General features: G+C 36.7%; 1 protein-coding gene across 1 annotated transcript in view; it reads right to left on the reverse strand.

The window, feature by feature from the left end:
* LOC127627027 (thyroid hormone receptor alpha) overlaps positions 1-21,231 on the reverse strand; it is a 97,349-nt gene extending 76,118 nt beyond the window's left edge. The window contains exon 1 of the mRNA XM_052103227.1: positions 21,156-21,231. The gene's annotated coding sequence lies outside the window, so the exon portion shown is untranslated. The remainder of the gene's footprint in view (positions 1-21,155) is intronic.
* Between the last annotated feature and the right edge of the window lie 982 nt (positions 21,232-22,213).

Genomic DNA, 22,213 nt, shown 5'->3' on the forward strand with positions numbered 1-22,213 from the left:
AAAAAAATACTTTCAAAAATAAGAAAAAATATCCATTACAAGCTCTAAAACTGCTCCAGTGAGAAATCATTCATAGCTTTACTATCTTTGGCATCTTGTAACATAAATCACAAATTATTAAGCAAATGCGTGAAGATGCGTTGCCGTTATTATAGGTTAATCAGTTATATCTGTTATTAATGGTATTGTGACCGCAACATTAATCTGATTTAAATTGGGAACGTCACAGAATTTCTTTTGGCAAGAGCATGTCTTTACTGTGCCAATTAATGTTTGTCAGGAGAGCTGCAACAACAGTAAATGTAATTATAATGAAACAAATAGATACAGCTCTAAATTCTGATAGGATGAGCTGATTTGAGGCTGTTGTAAACACACCTGTGAACAATAAACACATATTATAAATTAATGTGCCAAGTCAGTATGTTTCTTGCTGGAAGAACTGTTTATTCTGAATATTATTATTAACAAAAGTAACTATTTATTGAACATTGGTGTCTATTATGATATACTGTTGCCACTGTTTTTAAAAGCAGTAAGCCAAGGCAGGCCACGTGTTACAGTGATTTTGTCACAGGTTAGCATGACATAATGAATCTTGTGGCTTACTGCTTCAATATGTACTGCTTAATAGTTTGTAGATAATAGTTCATAGTAACTTTGTATTATTGCCTAATTTTGTGCAGTGTCTGAAGTGCAGTTAAAGAAGTATTTAAAAGCATCAAAGAAATATTAAGTATTGAAGGAGAATTCCAGGTTCAATACAAGTCAAGATCAATCGACAGCATTTGTGGCATAATCATAAATATACATTTTCAACATGTCCCTCCTTTTCTATAAGAAAAAGCAAAACTCTAGGTTTCAGTGAAGCACTTACAATTGAAGTAAATTGGCCAATGTTGGAGGGTTTAAAGGCAGAAATGTGAAGCTTATCGTTTTATAAAAGCATTAATTATAACTTGTGTATATTTTTTAGCTGTGAAGTTATTTAAATCGTCATTTTAGGGTTTTAGGGTTCATGGCGTCATGTTATCATTGCAATGATGTTGCAAAATTGGACATAACTTTAGTAAGCCAAGTGGTGGCTCAGTGGTTAAGGCTCTGGATAAGGTTACTGACCGAAAGGTTGGGGTTTCAAGCCCCATCACAGCCAAGATACCACTGTTGGGCCCTTGAGCAAGGCCCTTGACCCTATCTGCTCCAGGGGCGCTGTTTCATGGCTGACCCTGCGCTCTGACCCCAGCTTAGTTGGGATATGCAAAAACAACTGCATTTCATTGGCTCTATACCTGTACTCTGCACAATGACAATAAAGTTGAATCTTAATCTTAAATTATTTTATCACACTAAAATCATATTAAAACCCATATTGTTTTCGTCTTATGGCTATACTTTTGAAACAGTGTGTATTTTAACAACATTTATTTATTATCAACTATTTACTTCCATTATAAGTGATTCACTGTAATCAGTGCTGGACTAGCAAAAGAAATCGCCCGGGATTTTACATAGCAACTGGCCCAAAAGTTGTTGGGCAGGGGGCGTGTTGAGCTCAAAGTTGTGTTGGGGGGTTGGTGTTCTCTGTCCTTTTCAGCATATCGCGCCGCAGTTTTGTGGTCCATTCTGCATAACGCGGAGACTCATTTTCGCTTATCGTGGCACATTCGGCACGTTACGTGGACGACCCACCAGCCCGTTCGGTTCTCCCAATGGCCAGTCCACACCTGATTGGCCCCAAAGTGCGTCAGCCCACCAGGAAAAGGCCCGGTATGCCAGATTACCAGTCCAGCCCTGACTGTAATCCAGATTAGTGCATTTTTAAGGAAAATTTTGAAGGTCCCTCACAAGTTTAAATATATTTTTGTGTTAATTAATTTTATGCCACAAATGCTGTTGATTGAGCATCACTTGTATTGAACCCAGAATATTCCCTCAAAGGAATTACTCATCAACAAATGAGAATTCTGTCATATTTATACACTTTATGTCATTCCAAATCTGTACGACAGGAATAACAGTCAATAACCATTTACATTTTAATCAAGTCCTTACAAAAAGCAACCACATGGCTTCCAAAGACTTAATATAAGAATATTGTGCACAAGTCGTATTGTAAAACAGCATTCATGGTGTTGTATTGTTGTTTCAGCAGCTTCCAACTTTTATGTTCTACGGAAGTAGGAAAGTTATACGAATTTGAAATGACATCAGGGTGAGAATTTTCCTTTTTGGAAGAACTTTACCTATACTGGAAATATCACTTAGAACCTGAAAAAAGTATTGGGTTTGGGAACAGAAAATTCTGTTCTGTCCTCTTAACTCTCAAAAACCCAGAATGCACTGTGCTTCAGTCACCCTCATTCATACAACCTCCCTGGGCTGCTGTCATGGTGAAAGAGACTGAATAACTCAATAGATGTATGGAGGGTACATGAACATTGACGTCACACATGAACTCACACACAGAAGAGGTACCTGTTGTGGCTTCACGAGATTTGCTGCACATTGCCATATTCCCCTCGACCCTGACCCATATCTCCATACGAGGACTAATCACATTGTGCTATATATGTAATTATGTACCTCATTAAACAAAACCCATGAGTCATTAGGAAATAACTAACATCCATGCTGTTCCCCTAGCAGTTACAAGCATATCAACACTGCCATTACCCTTCACCAATTCAGGCATGGCTTGCTGGAGGCACTCAGTTCAGGTCAGTGACCTTTGGAGAGGAATGCAGTAGACTTGCCACAATATCATAATTTCACACCGGTGAGGTGTTCACGCTCAAACCGACTAACACCAGTATTACCGCTGGTTGAACGCTAAGCGGTACTATGGGGTAGTTTTTGTTAAGCAATAGCCTACACAATAATGCAAGGCAGCTTGATTTCAAACTTTAAACATTATTTAAAAAAATAAATCAAATGAAACTGAAAAAAATTAAGTGCAATTCAAATGTGTTTGAAAAGATGGCTTTTCAAAAGGCAACATCTTTTTGGCAAAGAACCTACTTCATCCGTACATTCACTCCACCACATGCTACCGGTCGGGTATCCGGTATTGGTATTGGTGTCTGGGCAAATACATCACTTATTGTGGGTTGTTGCAGGTTTAATGTTGGTGTTTTATTATCTTTTTTCATCTAAGGACCCAGTTTAGCTGCTTTGGAAGGGTAATGACTTTGAATGTGTGTGAATACATTTGTTTTGTTCCCTCCAAGGGCTGGGCGATATGCAAATATCAGAATATTTTATTATATTGTTAACCCCCCAGCTTTGGGATCCGTGAATATTCTTTCTTTAGTGATTTTGCAATGAAAATGTAATTTGTAATCAAATTGCACAACAAAGGAAATTAAAAAGCAATTAAATAATGAAGCGGTAAAAAAAAAAATTAGTATTTGTATTGTAAAAACAAGTTTCCATCTATGACAACAGGCAGACAATTACTTATAATAATTAAAATCTAAAATCGAATCTAAATGTAAACATAAGAATTGTAATGATGATAATGATAACTGAAATATAAATCAGGGTTCGAGTTTGAATGTGTTTTTGTATTATTTTATGATTTAATCACAGATGTATAGACTATATACAGAATAAAGTGACCCTGCAGTGTTAACAACGAACTGCTTTGTGGAAATAAAGTGAACTGATCTCAAAGCACCTCCTGAGCTGAGATAGTCGGAGGTCATTTGTAGCATTCTCATAGACAATACTATTCTTGCCAAAAAAAATTCAGAAGACTGAAACAAAGAAAGAGTGAAAAGAGTGTTCCACGAGACTGTATGCCTCCGAACAAACAGTACATCAGACATGCGCATAGATGGCTTTTCTGTCATTTGTTCTGTCTTACAGTTACCCACCATGCACATTATATTCGCTACCTGCAATTAAACGTCTTCTGTCAGTGTGCGTACTTTGCTGCCTGTGTAATTTGATATGTTGTTAAAGAACGTCTGGCTTTCAGTGTGTTATTTAGGTTCATTTATCACGGGTCGCAAACTCTTATTTAAGCAACTATTCTTTATTTAAAGCTATTCTATTTGTTATGCTTTTGTATTCATATTGAAAGTTCCATTCATAATGTTTCTCCCTTTTACTCTGTATAATATTTCACACCGGTGGTGTCCCTTGTACAGAGTAAAGCGGTAACACCGTACACTGTGGCAACTCTAGAATGCAGAGGAATAGTTATACTTATTTGGGTTTTCTGAATTTAATCAAAACTCATTGAGAGGGAAATTTTGTGGTGGCACTGAGCCTATGGACTCAAATCCGAACAGCCAGGAAGGACTGCAGCTCTCGCTTTGTGCTCTGCCAAAGATGTGCTTATCACTCTTCGCCTATCTATTGCTGCTTTATCTTCTTTAAAACATTATACTATATTTTAGAACTCTAACTCACTCCCTTTGTTGTTCTGTCTCAGTTACATACACACACACACAGTGCTGTTAATCTGTTAATCTTATAGTATGCAGTATGTGTATGTACTGAAAGAGTGCTTTTATGATGCGGCAAGTGAGCAATTAAGAGAGGCAAAGCAAAGCCAAGTTAGCATACCACACTAGAGGTCCACAGATAGTGGATTTTGCCTATACCAGTAACTAAGGGGGTGGAAAAAGCTGATAACCAATAAATCGGCCAATAGTTTTATAAATTAAAGGGGTCATGACATGAGAAACCAAATTTGCCTTGATCTTTTGGTATATAAGAGGTCTTTGTATCATTAAAACGTCCTGCAAGTTTAATATTTTAAGACGTCCTCACCATTCTAAACGAATCATTTATTTAATCAAGCTCAAAATACAGCTCGTTCTGGATTCATGGTTAGAAGTGACGTGTCGGTTAGAAGTGACGTACCAGCGTTTGCATATGACCGCCTCCAGCACAAGACAACTACGCTTTAAGCGCAAGACAACTACGCTCATTTCGTATCGCCGTGCGCCTCACAAGTGTTCAGTCGATGGACAGCGAGCTCTGACAGAGACTACTTGTGCACAGGAAAATTACGATGCCACACAGATGTGCTGTTCCTGGCTGTGGTCAAACAAAACCTCTGAATAAGCTGCCGAAAGATCCAGACGTCAGGGAAAAATGGATGCAGTTTATTTTTTGCGGATGTCCCAGTCACGGCAGTGTTAACTTAAGTGTTTGTTCTGTACATTTTAAGGATGACTGTTTTGAGAACAAATCTCAATATGATGCTGGCTTTGCCAGAAAACTGTTGCTCAAAGATAAGTCCGTGCCGACTATTCTGGGAACAACGACGACGCAAACTGTAAGTAATCTATTTTAAACTTTAAACTACTTTTTAAAGTGCAATTTCATTCATTATGAATAATCACAGTGTTTTTACTTAGTTTACTTGCATATTGTTCTGGCTGGGGGCGTCAATAATTGATACATAGGCACTGACGTTAGCCAATCATAACAGTGGGCGTTAACACTGAAGTCTTAAATGGAAAACGCCCCCAAAACAGACTGTTTGAATCAGAGGATGAGAAACAGGGTGGGAAAAGGTCATAAATCACTAGATTTTAAAAGTTTTTCTTAAAAAAAAATATATTAATACTATAATTGCACCTAAGGGAACATAATAATACAATAAAAAAACCCATGTCATGACCCCTTTAATTCATTGAATTAAAAAAAAAAACTATGTTTACACAAAAAAAAAAAAAACTGTGCTTACACAACTTACACAAACACATAAGAGAAACAAACATGCACTCTTACGATCATCTTAAATGTATTAGATATGGTACGTCTACTTTTTGATCCAGACTGTTTAGATGATTCTCTACAGATGACATGTAGGACTCGACATTAAGCGTTGTGATGTGCTTGACCTTCAGACAAGAAATTGGTAATTCAATTGTCTGAGTAAAAAATTTAATTGTCCAGAGAGAAAAAAGGACATGTATTGTTACATGCTCAAGTAACATGTCAGAGTATCTGTTGTATGTATTCGCAAATTTCAACATGTCCAGCCTAATAGTATTATACCTATGCAATCAGCTAGATTGTCTGGTATAGAAATGTAAACTGCGCTTGGTAGGGGAGGTTATTCTAACTTACATGTACGCGCGGTAGTCAGATAAATGAAATTAGTCCACAGTATGTGTAAATTAGTCCACAGCATGTGTAAATGGTAAGCTTTCAAATTTGAGTGTGAAAAATTGCAGGGGGCAGAGGGTAGGCGTGCTTTCACATCAACACAAAGAAAGAGGAAAGAGAAACACTTTCTTTGTCTAGCAAACATACGTTCAATTCTGAACTGTTCTAATATCACTGCTCACATGGCTCTGCTCACAAATTAGTAATTGCAAACTTTTGTCTACCGTTTATGTTCTGTTTTTCTTTTTAGAAAAAGAGTAATCCTTCATTTATGCTTTAGTATGGATGTCACCTTCCGAGCCACTAAGTCAAAGCCATTAGATCAATTTCCTCTAATCTGGGTGAAGCTGGCCCAGAGAAGGAAATAATTACAACAGCACAGCACATGCCTGGGAGAAAGACCCATTGTGCTGTAAAGCAAAGCCTGTGCTGAAGAGGATCTGATTAGCAAAGTGCTTCTCCTTTGGGAGCTCAGCCTGCTTCGCTCTGGCGTGTTCTGCCCAGACAAACAGCACTCCGCCTGGCAGCGGACACACCGCTCGCTGTCTACGGCAGCCTGGGCCAAACCAGTTGAAGAGCACAGGCCAGAAGCACATCATTGCAGGACTCCCAGATTGTAAAAGGAGATATCTGAAAATAATGAAGTATTTGTTGTCATGTTATGTAGTCATGTGATCCATTCAACCCAAAACAATCAAGATGGCGGCCTATGTTGTGCTTGCTATTCACTTTGATAGTGATTGGTTCAAGATGGGCAAGGTGGAGGCAGGAACCGGCAGGACAGTCAACATAACTTTAATGATGTAACTGAACTTAAAACAACATAAAACAGACATAAACACACACAGCGCTGTGGCTTGTGTTTCTCTCTCTCATGAACTGGCGTCTCCGGCTCACTTTAACTCTCTCCCTCTCCCACTGATTAGTTGACTCAGTGCTGGCCGTGCACCCTCAAGGCCCGGCCACGCCCCCGTCCTCGTCACAGCGTTCATTTTTCTTAAATCGCAATTAACGCATTTACAGTTAATATAGCATAAACCAGCATAAAAGCTTGTTGGGAGGGCGGATCCTCAGCAATGTGTCGGCCCGAAGTCATTACAGTAAAGGACAACAGCATACAACATAAATAATGGAGAAAGGACATCTTAGCGCTATTATTTGTTGTACAAAACAAGCCTAGATGGGACTTGTGATAGTAATCAATATTTTAAGCCTATTTCAGTGCAATTTAATGACCACAGAAGCAAGTCAATTCTTAATTATCACTCTGCTTTTCCAAAAACAGACTGTGTTCAAAACAACGCTTGAAGCTGATGTAAATCGTGAGCGCAGCTTCACGATTGCTGTAGGAAAGTGGATATACACAGTAGATTATTATCAGCGGAGGATGAGGGTTTAAAAGATTTAATGCCCATTGCAATTAATAGTTAGCCTATGGGGACTAAAGCTATCTTTACACAGTGAAGTTGGCACAGAAGCTACATTTGAAGTGGCAATTAAATGTATTTTCACAGAGCAGGAATAAATGCATTTACAAATGCAAAATTTATGTTATGAGACAAATATTTTAATTGTAAAATTATGAGATACATAGAGAATATAGAAATATGAAATTAATGAAAATATTTATGAATACTCAACCTATGGTGATAAATTCTTTCAATATGTCAAACTCCCATTTAGACTTTGGGAAAATAACAGTAAAATAAGCATATTTGGTGTCAAATTTCAGCATTTTCAAAATCTGCGACTATTCGTGATTACAAACAAATTGCGATTAATCATGATTAAAAAAAATTAAGCGACTGACAGCCCTAATATATATATACATACATATAGATTTAAATCTTGACCTTTACCTCACTAATCAACTACTTGATTAGCGTGACCATCCCTAAATAATAATCTGAAACTACATACTTCATAATATAGCTACACATGAGAATGCTTATTGTCATACCTTCAAATCCACTTTTGACATTTTCCATCAGGACGTGACTGCCCAGACAGACGGATTCATGACAAGTATTTTCAAGCTTTCTATTTTAAACTAAATATGTGTGACCCAACTTTTCCTCGGAATGTCACTGCACTTGGCACCACAATACCACCAACTGTGTAAGATCTGGAGCCTTCTAAAACCTTAACCACCCTAGCTATACGACTGCCATACATTCCATGGTTAAATCTACTGAAATGAAGCAAGAAAATAATATTACCAAAGGATATGGTCCAGTTTGGTAAACAGCAAGAATGAACGTATTAATACAGGAAGGAACTTATAACTCAGCAAGGAATGCCGGCTCAATATCTCCAGAGACATGTGTTCTAAGATGTTTACAGGGTTAAATTATTCATATGGGCATGTTTATATTAATTAAGCATTTAATTAAATGAAGATACAACAAAGAATAACAGAAATGAATTCAATTGATTTGTTGGATGAGGATCTGGCCAGAGCTTGTTATTCTTAAGGCTGTGTAAGGAAATGGATGCTGGGTAACCCGAGACTCGCTGTTTTTGTTATCTTCCTGCTGTTGGTATTTCATCTGGGTTAAAGTTGAAAACTATCATGCACTGGTTGGAATTTCAGCTTTTCTCCCATCTGGCGACCTAAATCCCTCCTTCAGGAAATGCTCCCACCTATACAGGTAACACTGATTGCAGTTATTTGTAATTGGTGGAAGGGTTTAGAGAAGAAAGCATTGGGAGAGAGTATGGCTGAGTTTATACTGTTTGACGGTAGAAATGATAAGAGATGTGTCAAGGTAGAGATTTAACTCTACTGTTTCTATCATACTAGATATATTTGCATATATTTATTTGTATAATATTAGATTTACAGATAAGCACTGAAGCCTTCAAATTAATTATCATTCATATATAATTAAACATTTTAAGATGAATAATAATCTGTTGGTTTGTGTCCATTCAGTTTCGAATAAAATTAGAAAATAATCAAATGTGATGAAGTACCTTTTATTTGTTTATTAGCAACAAATTTAATTCATGGCATAATCCAAAAAAATAAGCATAACCACTTGGCTATTTCATAGTTAAAAAATTCTATTGAATTTCTATCAATCATAAATATATACAGTTTATTTGATATGAAATTACTCATACAATTTTTGTATTTAGATTTTGGTCATACTGCCCATCCCTAAGAGACAGGAAGCTTTTGTGCAGATTTGGCAACAGCAGGTGTATCATGCAGCAAACGCTGTGGGGGATTTGTAATCAAGCTAATTAAATGATTAAGTAATATTGACTGTAATGTGTTTGAGAGGAGCGGGAGGCTCCGTGTGCTAATCTGGCTCATTTTTCTTTCCCTTCATCAGTGTCAACAGAGAGGCTACAGCAAACAAAAACACATTCAAATTCATTGCTCATCTTGTATTTAATGTAACTGTTAGTCTCACTGCCCAACTGGCACTAATAACAATATTCTTAAGATTGTAAAGTAAAAAACAAACATGATTCAAATCTTAGTTTCAACTCAAATCACCATATGTGGAATTATTACACTTATGTCTATGAAATTTGAAAATGTAAATAATAATTATAATGTTGCTACATGTAAATGTGATGTTATGTGACATTTGTGCTGCCACTGTGTTATAGATTAATTTGACAAGCAAAAGTGGTTAGGCCTCTCGGCTTATTTATAGATGAAGAACAGATGTCATGAACGACAAAATGAACCCCTGAAGGGAAAAAAAAACTTGTATTCATTATGGTAAAAACGTTGCACACACTAAATTATTTTCATCTGATGAGTAATGTCTTGTGAAGCTCAAAGCCACTGGTCCACTCTCTACTGGTCTTCTAAATGTGTTATGGATGACAATGCCCAGGTCGTGTTTATGAACAGTCCACTTTGTGGCACTAAATTAAATATTTGAAATACATATACATTGCACTCCCAACTAGCAGTTTGCAAATGGAAAAACGCATCTAAAGTGAACACCCTCTAATCATCTCCAGAGTATTGAGCACTGCTGATGCATCTGAGTGAACAGTGTTGACACAAATTGCTGTCTGGTGGATCAAACCGCACTGTATCACTTTGTAAACAATCCCACAATTAAAAAAAGATGGTGTATATGTTGCAGAATTTTGATCAGTGTTCAATGTTTTGAAGCTGGGTGAAAAAAGTCGATACATTTTCATGATCGATAATTGCGGAATATTTAGGTAATTCTGCCCACCCACTGCCTATATGCCACCAGATTACATGTATGATTAATACTTCTAAATGTTTGAAATTCAATAAAAAAAATGGTGATGAGAAAGCTGTAAAGATCAAGCTATAGATCAATTTGTTTTGTTTCCCAAGAGTCATGAAGCGAGCAACAACAAGGATACAGCAAACAAACTCTCATTAACCTCCCTGTCTGTGTGTGTCTCATGCTGGGAGCTCCCCAGGAAGTCTCCACATCCATGTCTAATCCACTTATAAACTTCAAGCGAGTAAAGTTTCTCATACACGCACATACAGTAAACACACCAATACACACAAACCAACAGGCTATGGTGGATCACACACACAAACGCCTACACCCACTGTACATCAGTAACAAGTAACAAGTGTCAGAACAATTTGGACACACTTAGTTTGTTAATTCATGATGATTAAACCCCTTTAGATAAAGGCACATGCTAAAAAGTGCTTTCATATAACGTTTTACATTACTTCTTTTTAAAAAAAAGAATAATGACATTATTCCTTCCATCCATCCATCTTCTATAGCCGCTTGTCCTATGTAGGGTTGCGGGTAGTGTTGGAGCCTATCCCAGCTGTCTCAGGCCGAAGGCAGGGAAACACCCTGGACAGGTGGCCAGTCTATCACAGGCCTTAATGACATTATTATTATTATTATTATTATTATTATAAAATGTAGAAAATAGTACTAATAAATAATGAGTAGGTGAATCAAAAATGTACTGGTCACATATCACATATTTGCCCTCAAAGTGCAAAAATCACATATACTTTCTACAGAGCAGACAATAAATAAAAAATGATGTACATTACCCTTTAGAGAACCAGACTAGTGACTTTACATTTAATAGTGAAGCTAATAAGACACCTGGAGAGTAGGGTAAAAATTTCACAAGAGCTATTCACACTGACAATATTCTGGGAGGTAATTCATGAGTCCTTCAAATGAAGCATATGACATTTAAAATACACATCTGGGAGTTGGTCATCATAGGGCCAGTTAAAATTTAGAGTGAGCAATTCATATCACCACTACAGCGTGAATAGCAAACCAGCATGAAATCTCTGATTTCCATGACACAAATAAAAAAATTATACAATTTGAAGCCTAAAAAAAAAGCCTAGGAAAAAATTGCCATGCAGAAATTGCTAGTAAATTTAACAGACCAGAGTTTCCACAATTCTTGGTGGCTTTAATTAGAAAATCTCAAGTATAGTTTACTTGTAATACTCTGTTTCAGTACAACATCAGCTTGCTTTAATGGTGATAGAAACAAGATAAAGAGCTGCACACTTGGTGCACAAAACACAATGATGGTAGCAATTAATATTTGATATTTGGAGTAGAAAATGAACTTCAGACTTCACAAAACAAGAAGTTACCAAACGTAACAACAAAATCAACAATAAAAACACTAAAAAACCATTAAACCATGCAATAAGTTATTATTATCCAAGCCTGGCATGCTGGGAACACCATTAGAAAAGTTAAATGTAGTGAATAAATATAACAAGGTTTTCTATTTTAGGATTGATACATGATGACGCATTGTAAAGATAATAAACAATCATAAATAATATTTACTTGTAGGCTAGAACAGGAGTGGGCAACTATTTTGGTTAAGGGGCCACATTGGGCTTTAAACAGTGCATGGGGGGCCACATTTTACTCCTTTTGCGATACAATGTTCTGCATTGATTTGGTTCTTGCATCTTTTAAGCCCAGAAATAGTTATGTTCTCAATTTTCTGAAGTGTATTTGTGACTAATGGGACTATTCTGCAATTGCCTAAAGCACTGTACTACTCTACAAATGTAGATCATTTTCTATCAGGCATTAAAAACAACTGAACAAAGGCTGAGCATATTTATAAAGTATTTATTTCACCATCTCCACTTCCCTGGTTATTTGTTAATCAATTTAACACTACATCAGGGGGCTGTTTTAATCTAAAATAATAATAATAATAATAATAATACAAAATTATAGAACTTTTAATGTTTGTCACAAAGAGGGAATATTTCTGTCTGGATGTCTGGAATAGAACATACATATTTACATGTGTGAATTGAGTACAAATGTAGATTTTACTTTCATAGATTTTTACTCAAATTCAAGCTTAAACTAACTTATTCAATGTAGATAGTAATGAATCTTTTCTGCAATATTTACTTAACCACAAAATATATATTTTTTGTGCACAGCTGGCAGAGCCACCACTGGCTGGACAGCCACAACTGGTGAAGATCTTGTGCATAGACAAACATACACACCCACACACATTAGAATTGGTTTTTATGGGCAGCACAAATATCCATAAATAGAGTTTATAAGGAAATGGTTTTGTCAAATGTAGCGCTCTGGTCCTTACAGGAATGATAGACAGAGTTCTTTGTGGGCTGGAGTCTGCCTGTCTTAAACCTCCCAAATAAACTGTCGGTATTGCTAGCAATTTGGGAAGGAAGGGTCAAGGAACAGGACGCTCACTTTTCCTGCTCTATTTACCTAATGTCCCACATTAACAGCCTGTTGTAAAACTTGACCAGCTTTGCAGTGAAGGAGAGAAAGAGAATCCAACATATTGGGGCTGGGATTCAGTTTATAGCCCTCTTAAAAATCCTAAACTGCCTTAGAATTTGGCCAAAAGAAGGTATCTTAGAAGGCAGCACATTTAAGATGCTTACCTTTTAGAACAGCCTTCACGTCTGGAGTGCACCTATAATGGCTTAAAGTGCTAGCTTCGTAGACAGCTAACTAGGTATCAAAACCGAGCATATGTGTGCACACGTAATCAGTCTTACTCAACCTGCTCCAATCAGGATTCGAACCGGGGTCTCCGGCAAGGGAGGCGGGCATGCTAACAAGGAGGCTAAAGGCTACAGCCTCACATTACACTCTTTATAGATGGGCTATGGATATTTTTTCTTATAGAAAACCATTTATTGATGCAGGAGTGGCATGTTGCAGAGGCTAGAAATGTAATGATCTGTGTCGATGGTCAGTAGACTCTAAGCATACAAACTGGTCTCTGAGACAGTAATACTCTTGCACATGTGTATGCTGCACTGCTGAATACTTTTGAGAGGAGAGGGCCTAAAGTATTTTTCCCTCCTGCACGTCTTGTAATTTTGGGGGTGGGGGGGGGTGCTGGTACATAAGGAATGTGATTAGAGATCCTTTAATTTATCTGTGTAGGCCCGTATACTGTCATGTCAAATTATTCCTTGAGGTTGCAGCAATGTGGACAGAACAGAGACAGAACATAAAGAACATCTGTTCTGTCACCAGTGGTACAATTTATTGTGGGAGCAAATACTTGCTCTGCTTGATTAGATTACGATTGTTTACTAAATAATGCAATGCATCACAATATATGAAATGAGATCACAATTCAGTTAGAACTGATCCATAATTTTGCTACACTGTAAAAAATAATGCACTTTTTTTTTCAGATGTAAGAAATATTACTTATCTAATAATTAATATTGAAAATGAATATTATGTGTAACAATGCATGTAATTTTACAGTAAATTATAGCAAAACATTTTTGTAGATGTAAAAAGTAAGAATAACTTAGTTCAAAATTAAAAATATACAGTATTGTCATGTTCATTGTTGTCCTTTGTTCTTTTATGTACTTTTATTTTGAAAATTCCTGTTCAGTTCCTAGTTTTGTCACATCCTGTTTTCCCTCCATGTTTTGTATCTGGGTTTTATTGGTTCATTGTTTGATTACCTTGATTCAGTTCTTGTTTGTCATTGGTTTTAGTTAATTATCTTGTTATCCTGTTTCAGAGTTCTGTTTGTTGATTGGCCTTGTTACCCTTGTCCTTGTGTATTTAAACCCTGTTTGTTCCTTCATTCCCTTGTCGGTCGTTGAATGTTATTGTACGTGAATGTTATGGTTGTTGCTCCTGCCTGTGGATGTTCATGTTCATGTTCATGTTCATGTTCATGTTCATGTTCATGTTCATGTTCATGTTCATGTTCATGTTCATGTTCATGTTCATGTTCATGTTCATGTTCATGTTCATGTTCATGTTCATGTTCATGTTGTTTTCCCCTCGTGGATATTTCTTAGTTCCTGTTTGTTTGCCCTCACTTTGATTTATAATAAAGAACCTGCTTTTGGATCCGCACCTCCTCGTCTGCCTTCACTCCTACATTCGTTACAAGAATATTATGTTTAACAAAACAATACATTTAATTTTACATAAAAATATTGCAAAGAAAAATAAACATTTTTTTTATATTATTTTAACTATTTTTAAATTATGAATTACCTTATAACTAATGGTGAAAATCTGCATTATTTTTAAAAAGATAATGCATCTATTATTGTTATAAATATTGTTAAAATTATGGTGAAAAATATTAATCTGGAATTTCCTGAGTGGCCCATCACATTATATTTTATTGAAATATTTATGTTTATTATTTTTTATATCAGTTTTGAACATTTTGTATTACATATTATATTTAGTTAAATGTTGTTACCATATATTTTTACAGTAACAACTTGCAACCACAGCTGCAATTTTTTTACTGTAAATTAACAAAAAGATTTTACAGTGTACGAGTCATTGTTATTTTCAAAATAATGCTAATGATAAATGTAACTGGAGGGACCAACTAAATATGTCAGATGTTAACATGAAATCTGGACATTTTTACAAATGATAAAGGTTAACAATATGAATTTATTTATTATTGTTTTTACATCCAGTAAATTGTTCACTGGTTCTGAGAAGGGTAACAAGCTCTTTAATTTCTTGAGGGAGATCTTTATCTAATCTTAAAGGAATAGTTCACCCAAAAATGAAATCCTCTCATTATTCACTTACCCTGATGCCATTCCAGACTGTCTTTCTTCAGCAGAACACAAATGAAGATTTTTTATAAGAATAAAGAGCTCTAATAGAAGTGCACGGGTGCCAGCACTTTGACGGACCAAGTCATAGGCAGCATAAAAGTAATCCTCACGAGTACAGTCGATTAATTAATGTCTTCTGAAGCATAGATACGTTTGTGTAAAAAAAATGAATAGATAAATAAAACGTTATTAACTTTTAAAAAGCTCTTCCTGCCAGCAGCTGATGCAATGCGTAACGGTGAGTTCACGCTAGAATTCGGAAGCGGCACTTATTTACAACAGAAGAACAAACGTCACGTGAGTGTTTGGCCATTTGAAGAAGAAGAAGAATCCTTTATTTGGTCACACATTTTACACACAGTTTTTTGCATATATACAGTGAAATTTGGTAGTTTTCACATATCCCAGGTCAGAGTGCAGGGTTAGCCATGATATGGCGCCTCTGGAGCAGATAGGGTTAAGGGCCATGCTCAAGAGCCCAACAGTGGCATCTTGGTGGTGCTGGGGCTTGAACCCCCAACCTTCTGGTCAGTAACCCTGAGCCTCAACCACTGAGCCACCACTGCCCCATTTCAAACTGCATCAGAGCCGGGATGGAAGTGCCATTAGTTAAAAATATTTTAATTATCGACGTATTTCTTACATAAACCTAGCAATTCATTTCAGAAGATGCTGCCTGAATGTGACTTTTGGGCAGGCAAATGCTGGCAACCGTGTACTTCAATTATAAGGACCTGATAGAGCTCTATATTCTTTTGTGTTCTGCTGAAGAAAGAGAGTCATACACATCTGGGAAGACATCAGGATAAGAGCATTTTACCTTTGGGGTGAACTATTCCTGCAAGACCACTCTTATTTTGGAGGAAGGTGCCTTAAGGAAAGAGTGGCGGGCGGGCGGGGGGGGGGTTATGGAAAAGCAATATCCTACCTAGATCTAGCTGCTTACTTCATTTCCCCTCAGCATGCTTCAAGTTCATCAGGTCTCAGTGATGTCGCAGCAGGTGAAATTTATGAGGTGTTAACTGAAAAATAAACTGTACTGTAAACTCTAAACCCTCACCCCCACACCATATTCCCCCCAACACCCCTGTAACCCCAAAGCGTGAAGCCCAATAACACAGATAGAGGGCCTCTTATCCTTTGAGAGTTCCCCAAGTTAAATGCATATCACATTTGGCACTGGTTTCTTTTCTGTAACACCAACTTCAGGTTTCAAAGAAAAAATCCTGCTGAAAAGACCGGCATAGCTGATCAACAGCATATGTTTTGTTTTAGATGCTAGTGTGTTGGTGTACCCAACAGGCTTCCTAACTAGCTTAACCAAACAAGATTTCCTTTTGCCAGACAAGCCATGCTATCCAACCAACTTCACCACCTGAGTTTTTCTGGCAGGTTAGTGTTATGAGTTGGTTAGGGTTATGGCTGGGTTAAAAAAGTGTATTAAATTGACACAGTGTATATTTGGGCATAAGACATTTGGGCATTCAGGACTCAAGACTATAAAAATGACTTAGGAGTCATTGGCACCTAAAAGGAAATATTAAGGAGCCAAATGGCTGTTTTTAGTTGCCAAATCACAGAAATGCTTGATTTAGATTGCTGGTCAGAAACAAGATAAACAGCAAAAGAAAATGAAGACAGCTGATAACCCATTAATCAGAGATTTAATAAACAGTATATTTAGTTGAGAAGATAAGTTTGCATTCCCTTTTGTCTCATAAATGTTCACACCACTTTCATAATTTATATAAATATAAGAGATACCATTTTTTAGTACAGCTCTTCAGAATCTACATTATTTACTTCAAGTATAGTATGCATATAATAGTGTGTTGTCTTCTTGAGCATAAATAAATGTTTGCACCTTGTGTAATAGTTGTGTGAGTCCCTCAACAGACTTTTTTTCACACTCCAGGTTTTGGAATGCGGAAGTAAAAGTTTGCAGGGTAAACTTCGACAGCAGTGAATGAGAGTGAATGGGAGATCACAGCAAATATTATTTTCACTTACCTATTCGCTTCAAGAGCAAAAGAAAAAATCTACTATTACATTTGAATGACTTTCCAGAAAGAAAATAAAAAGAGAGAAGGGAGGAGATGCTAAATTTACAGACACTCTCTCAGCAGCTGTAATCCAAACCCCCTCACAGCTCTGGTAATATATTTTTTTTTTTAAACTAATTCCAGGGTAATATCACAAAGCATAATGTTATAAACTTACACTCAATATTTAAAAAAATATTATATAAAAAAGCTTGCTAGATTTACACCGCTAAATAAGGCGGAAACGCATCATCATAGTCTGATTAAAAATAATATTTATATATATATATATATATATATATATATATATATATATATATATATATATATATATAAATATTATTTTAATCAGACTATGATGATGCTTCCACTTTATTTAGCGTGTAAATCTAGCAAGCTTTTATATATATATATATATATATATATATATATATATATATATATATATATATATATATATATATATATATATATATATAATATATTATTGTTTTAAATATTGCCTTAGTCTTTTTTACTGTTACCGTATGGCCCAGATACAGAGACTAAATGAGACTAGATGCAGTTTATTGTACTACTCCAATCTCAATCAATGATAACCAGAAGGGAAAACAAAGTAATACACTATACAGGACTTTTAATTATAAAGAAGCCCGAAATACACATGGGACTTTTTTTTGGCACTCCCTGATGTGAAGACACTGACAGCTGATTCGCTGAGAAAGTCAATCTGATTAACAAACTGCTAACCGGAGCTCCTGAGTTCAAATGCATCAGTTCTTTTCGGGTGAGTCATGAAAAAGATCCAGTTCAAAAGAGTCTTTTGTTCACGACTCTCTCGCGCTGGGTTTGTTGTTGCGTGTGGTGCAGCGAGCTCGTCAGAACGGGTGAAAAGAGGCGCGAGACACATTGGTGCCCGCTCTAAATATGATATCAGACAAAAGCGCATTTGAACGCACACAACTGGACTGTCGCCAATGGCAACTAGATTTTAAATGATTGTCGCAATAAATTGTTTTTAGTCGCAGTCTGGAGCTCTGGCATTAGAAATCAAGGTAGCATTTTTTTTTTTTAGCTATCATCGTTCATTTATGACAATTATAATGCAGGTCTCAACATTACATTAATATTCTGGGTTCAACACAAGTTGAGCTCAATCGACAGCATTTGTGGCATGATGTTGATTACCACAAAAATTCATTTAGACTAGTCCATCAGTTTCTTAAAAAAAAAAAGAAGCAAAAAATAGAAGTTACAGTGAGGCACTTATAATGGATGTGAATGGGGCCAATTTTTTGAGAGTTTAAACACAGAAATGTAAAGTTAATAATTTTATAAAAACACATAAATTCTTCTGTTAAAACTCATGTATTATTTGAGATATGAAGTTGTTTAAATCCAAATTTTTACAGTCATTTTAGAGTTTGTTTACATCGTCATGGCAACAAAGTAGTAAAATTGGATATGATTTTACACAGAAAAGGTTAGTTAGCAATTATATCACACTAAAATAATGCTAACAAGCATATTGATTATTTTGACATTTACAGATTGGCCCCATAGTGCATCACTGTTGCAAAACTCTTTTTTTTTTAAGAAAAGGATGCGCAAGTCAAATGTAACTTTTGTGGTAATCAATATTATGCCACAAATACTGTTGCTTGAGCTTAACTTGTATTGAACCAATAATATTCCTTTAAGGATTTTTCTGCTGGCCCAGTTGACTTTTACTTGCCCTGCCAACAATTTCACTGGTACGCTCAACTAAAATGTAAAACTATATATATATAAGATTAAAAAATATGATGGTGTATTTTTGCATGAAACCGATGGCATACAATGCAAAACATAACTGATTGGTTTATAATGCTCATGTCATTCTTACTAACACTTTAAAGACTATAACAAATAATTCTCACAATTTCAACAAAACATATTCATACAATAATGTTACCTTGGTGACAAGCTCAAATTGGCAGAATTCATAACAACAATGTTAAATACATTGACTGAAATCCAAATGTCATAATCCAAATAAAACACTGGCCCGATAGGGCAAGTGGCAGTTCTGTCAACTGGCCCAAAATGGCCAGCAGCCACCCTTATTGCTGAGTCCATTACTTTATTGACATTGTATTGAAAACAATCATAAATCATACAGAAAACAACCACACTTGCTGTTCATTTTACAGATTCAAAGCAGCAGACCTTTTGTGCTTTTGACTGTAAGTGGGTTTCTTGTGCTAGTCCACCAGATCGATTAACACCAAACCAGCAGAAACAACCAGAACTAACATGGGAAAAGGCCAGCTTCTGTAAACTGCACGGTTACCCATTAACCATACATATGTGCACAATATTACCCTGCCTGTCTAAATGTACACCTTGTTTTTAAAGTATTTTTAATATTAAACGCAGTTCACATGGATTGTTTTGGTTTTAGACTGAAAACTGGAGCATGGCTACTGATTTTCCATTATTCAGAAGTACGTCTGAAGGGACATGTGTACTTGTCACATGCTGGTGACTAATCTGACAGTGTGAGATGGGACACATGTACATTTAGAGGCACTCTCTCAAACATCTGTGCAGCAGCAAACAGCTCTGCATGACTGGTAGGCTATTATCTTGTCTTCTGGGATCATTTTTTTCTAAAACCCTAGAACTGGGGCCAGGATTACACTGCAATTATGCTTCATCTGTAGCAGCCGCCTGCAGGGCAGGAGAGAGAGAAAGAAGACTACTTTCATTTCTGACAGCTAAGCTTCAAATTGTACTTGCAGACAGGTGTGCAAAAGCACCTTCTAATACAAATGACACAAATAATTTTTCAGCATGAGACACTGGGGCAGGACAGCTGTCATACTGGGATAACCTGCTGTAAAGATGTATCAAATGGACCACATTAATACAAAGCAAAGTTTGCAAGTCTAAACTGATAGAGTGTTTAATTCCATTCGGAGGAATTATAAACCCACGTCCCAGGGATCGGGCAATATTTTAGCCAGACATACTGTGAAGTTGGCTGGAATTCAGAGAATCTAGGTCTGCTATTTCCTTCTTGAGAATAGCTACACTATTTGCCATTTATACCAAGGCCCTAGTTGAACACCAGACCTCCCCCTCTCAAAAAATTCAGAAGAGTGCAAGAGTTTCCAAGTCAATGGGCCCTTGCATTAGACCCTACTTGGGTTTATTATAAAAATATTTGATTCTGATTGTTAAATATGGCATTCTGCAATCAAATACATTTCTATAATGGACATTAAACTATTTTTGACTGCTGTGCCTGGCAACCAATCTCCAACACTGTGTTAGTTTCATGACTCTTCATCTTTGTTTTCACATGATAAAATAATTTTAACTCAAATCAATATTTAATGTCCATATATTTACTTATTTAGTAAATAGCCACATAATAAGTGGGATAAAGTACACTGACATGCTGTTTGGCGATATAAAGTAACTACACATTCAGACCGAAATCAGGTCTCTTGGACTATGATTGTCCTGTGACAGATAGGTTTGTCTCAACTACGCTCAGATTCAGAGAACACGGAGTAACTGTAAAATCCACACTAAAACCAAGGCAAACCACAGTTCTTTGAAACCACTGTTTAAGTGTTGTCGTAGTTACAGTGTTTTGCCTTTGTTGGGCAGTACAGTCAAACTTATACAGATCATTATTGAAAAAAAAAATAAACAAACGGTAAATGTCGGGATCCTGATCACCATGTCAGGGGTTATTTTGCTTTAATCAGTGGCTACCTGTGCATTATCCCTTACACACTGTATTTGCCTGCTAAGACAAGGAAGTCTTGAGGAAGTGGACAGGGCTATATATGTTTCTCTTATATTCAGCAAGACACAAACACAGAACCTACCAGTGTCCTTTTGTGCTTTGTTTCTGGTTAATGATTTCCCCAGGCTTGGGCTCGCTGGAACTGTGGGCCGCCGCCCTGCAAGAAATAAACAGAGGATTGTTCAAAGGGGGTTCAGAGGCAGGAGGGGAACAGTGCAGCATATGGAAAACAAACAGGCACAAAGGCTAATGAAGAAAAGAAACCCCCCACCCCAGGGCTTCTCCATTTTTCCTCCCCACAAACTACCTCCTTCGCTGGACCACTTCCCTTGGTCGTGATGGGAAGCTAATCTCCCATGTCCCTATACCAGCCCAGTGAATATATTGTTTACAGGAGAAAAAAAACATGTATAACTGTCTGCTAAGCACCGCTGCACCCTTTTCTTTTCTTTTTTTACAAACACAGTTTTCTCCTGTTTCAGTCATCTTGTTGAATTCCAGCAGCTGGAACAGGTGTTAATATGTAAATTCCAGAAATGTTTCATATCAATGCATCAATGTACAATAAATAAAAGGCTACACTAATAACTAGAAGCTAAATGAACTATGTTTGGCAACCAAAAACCATCACCTTGCAACCAACATTCCTGCATGCTTTTTTGGAGAACGTGCAAAGGTAGTCAGCAGATCAAAACATCTTTTGGGGCTAATCTCATTATGTAATCAGATTTTAACCAGGGCTTTGGGGAGGTGGGTGTGCTAGTGTCATGATGTTTTAATTTAAAAGAGGAAGGATGAACTTGGATGTCACATAGAGTGAGACGAAAAGGGAAAATCTAGGCTTGGGGAGTGTGTAAATAGCAGATGACGAGGACAGGCTTTCAGCATGCCTAATTTGTGCCTGATCACCTCAGGTCAGAGATCAGCCTGTGTGTTTGTTCAGAAGAGTTGCTCCAAACTCCCACACTGAGAGAGGAGCGTGGCAATGGCTGCCTCACTCAAAGGGCAAATGCCATATGACTGAACTCATTTAAACCTATACAATCATAATGCTTTGAAAAAGCAGCTTTACAGACAGCAGAAATACCGTAGGCTAAAGAATAAGCACTTGTAAGGCTTTTGGCCTAGTTACCGCAAGCA

This window comes from Xyrauchen texanus, chromosome 33, assembly GCF_025860055.1.
Source record: "Xyrauchen texanus isolate HMW12.3.18 chromosome 33, RBS_HiC_50CHRs, whole genome shotgun sequence".
Classification (NCBI taxonomy): domain Eukaryota; kingdom Metazoa; phylum Chordata; class Actinopteri; order Cypriniformes; family Catostomidae; genus Xyrauchen; species Xyrauchen texanus.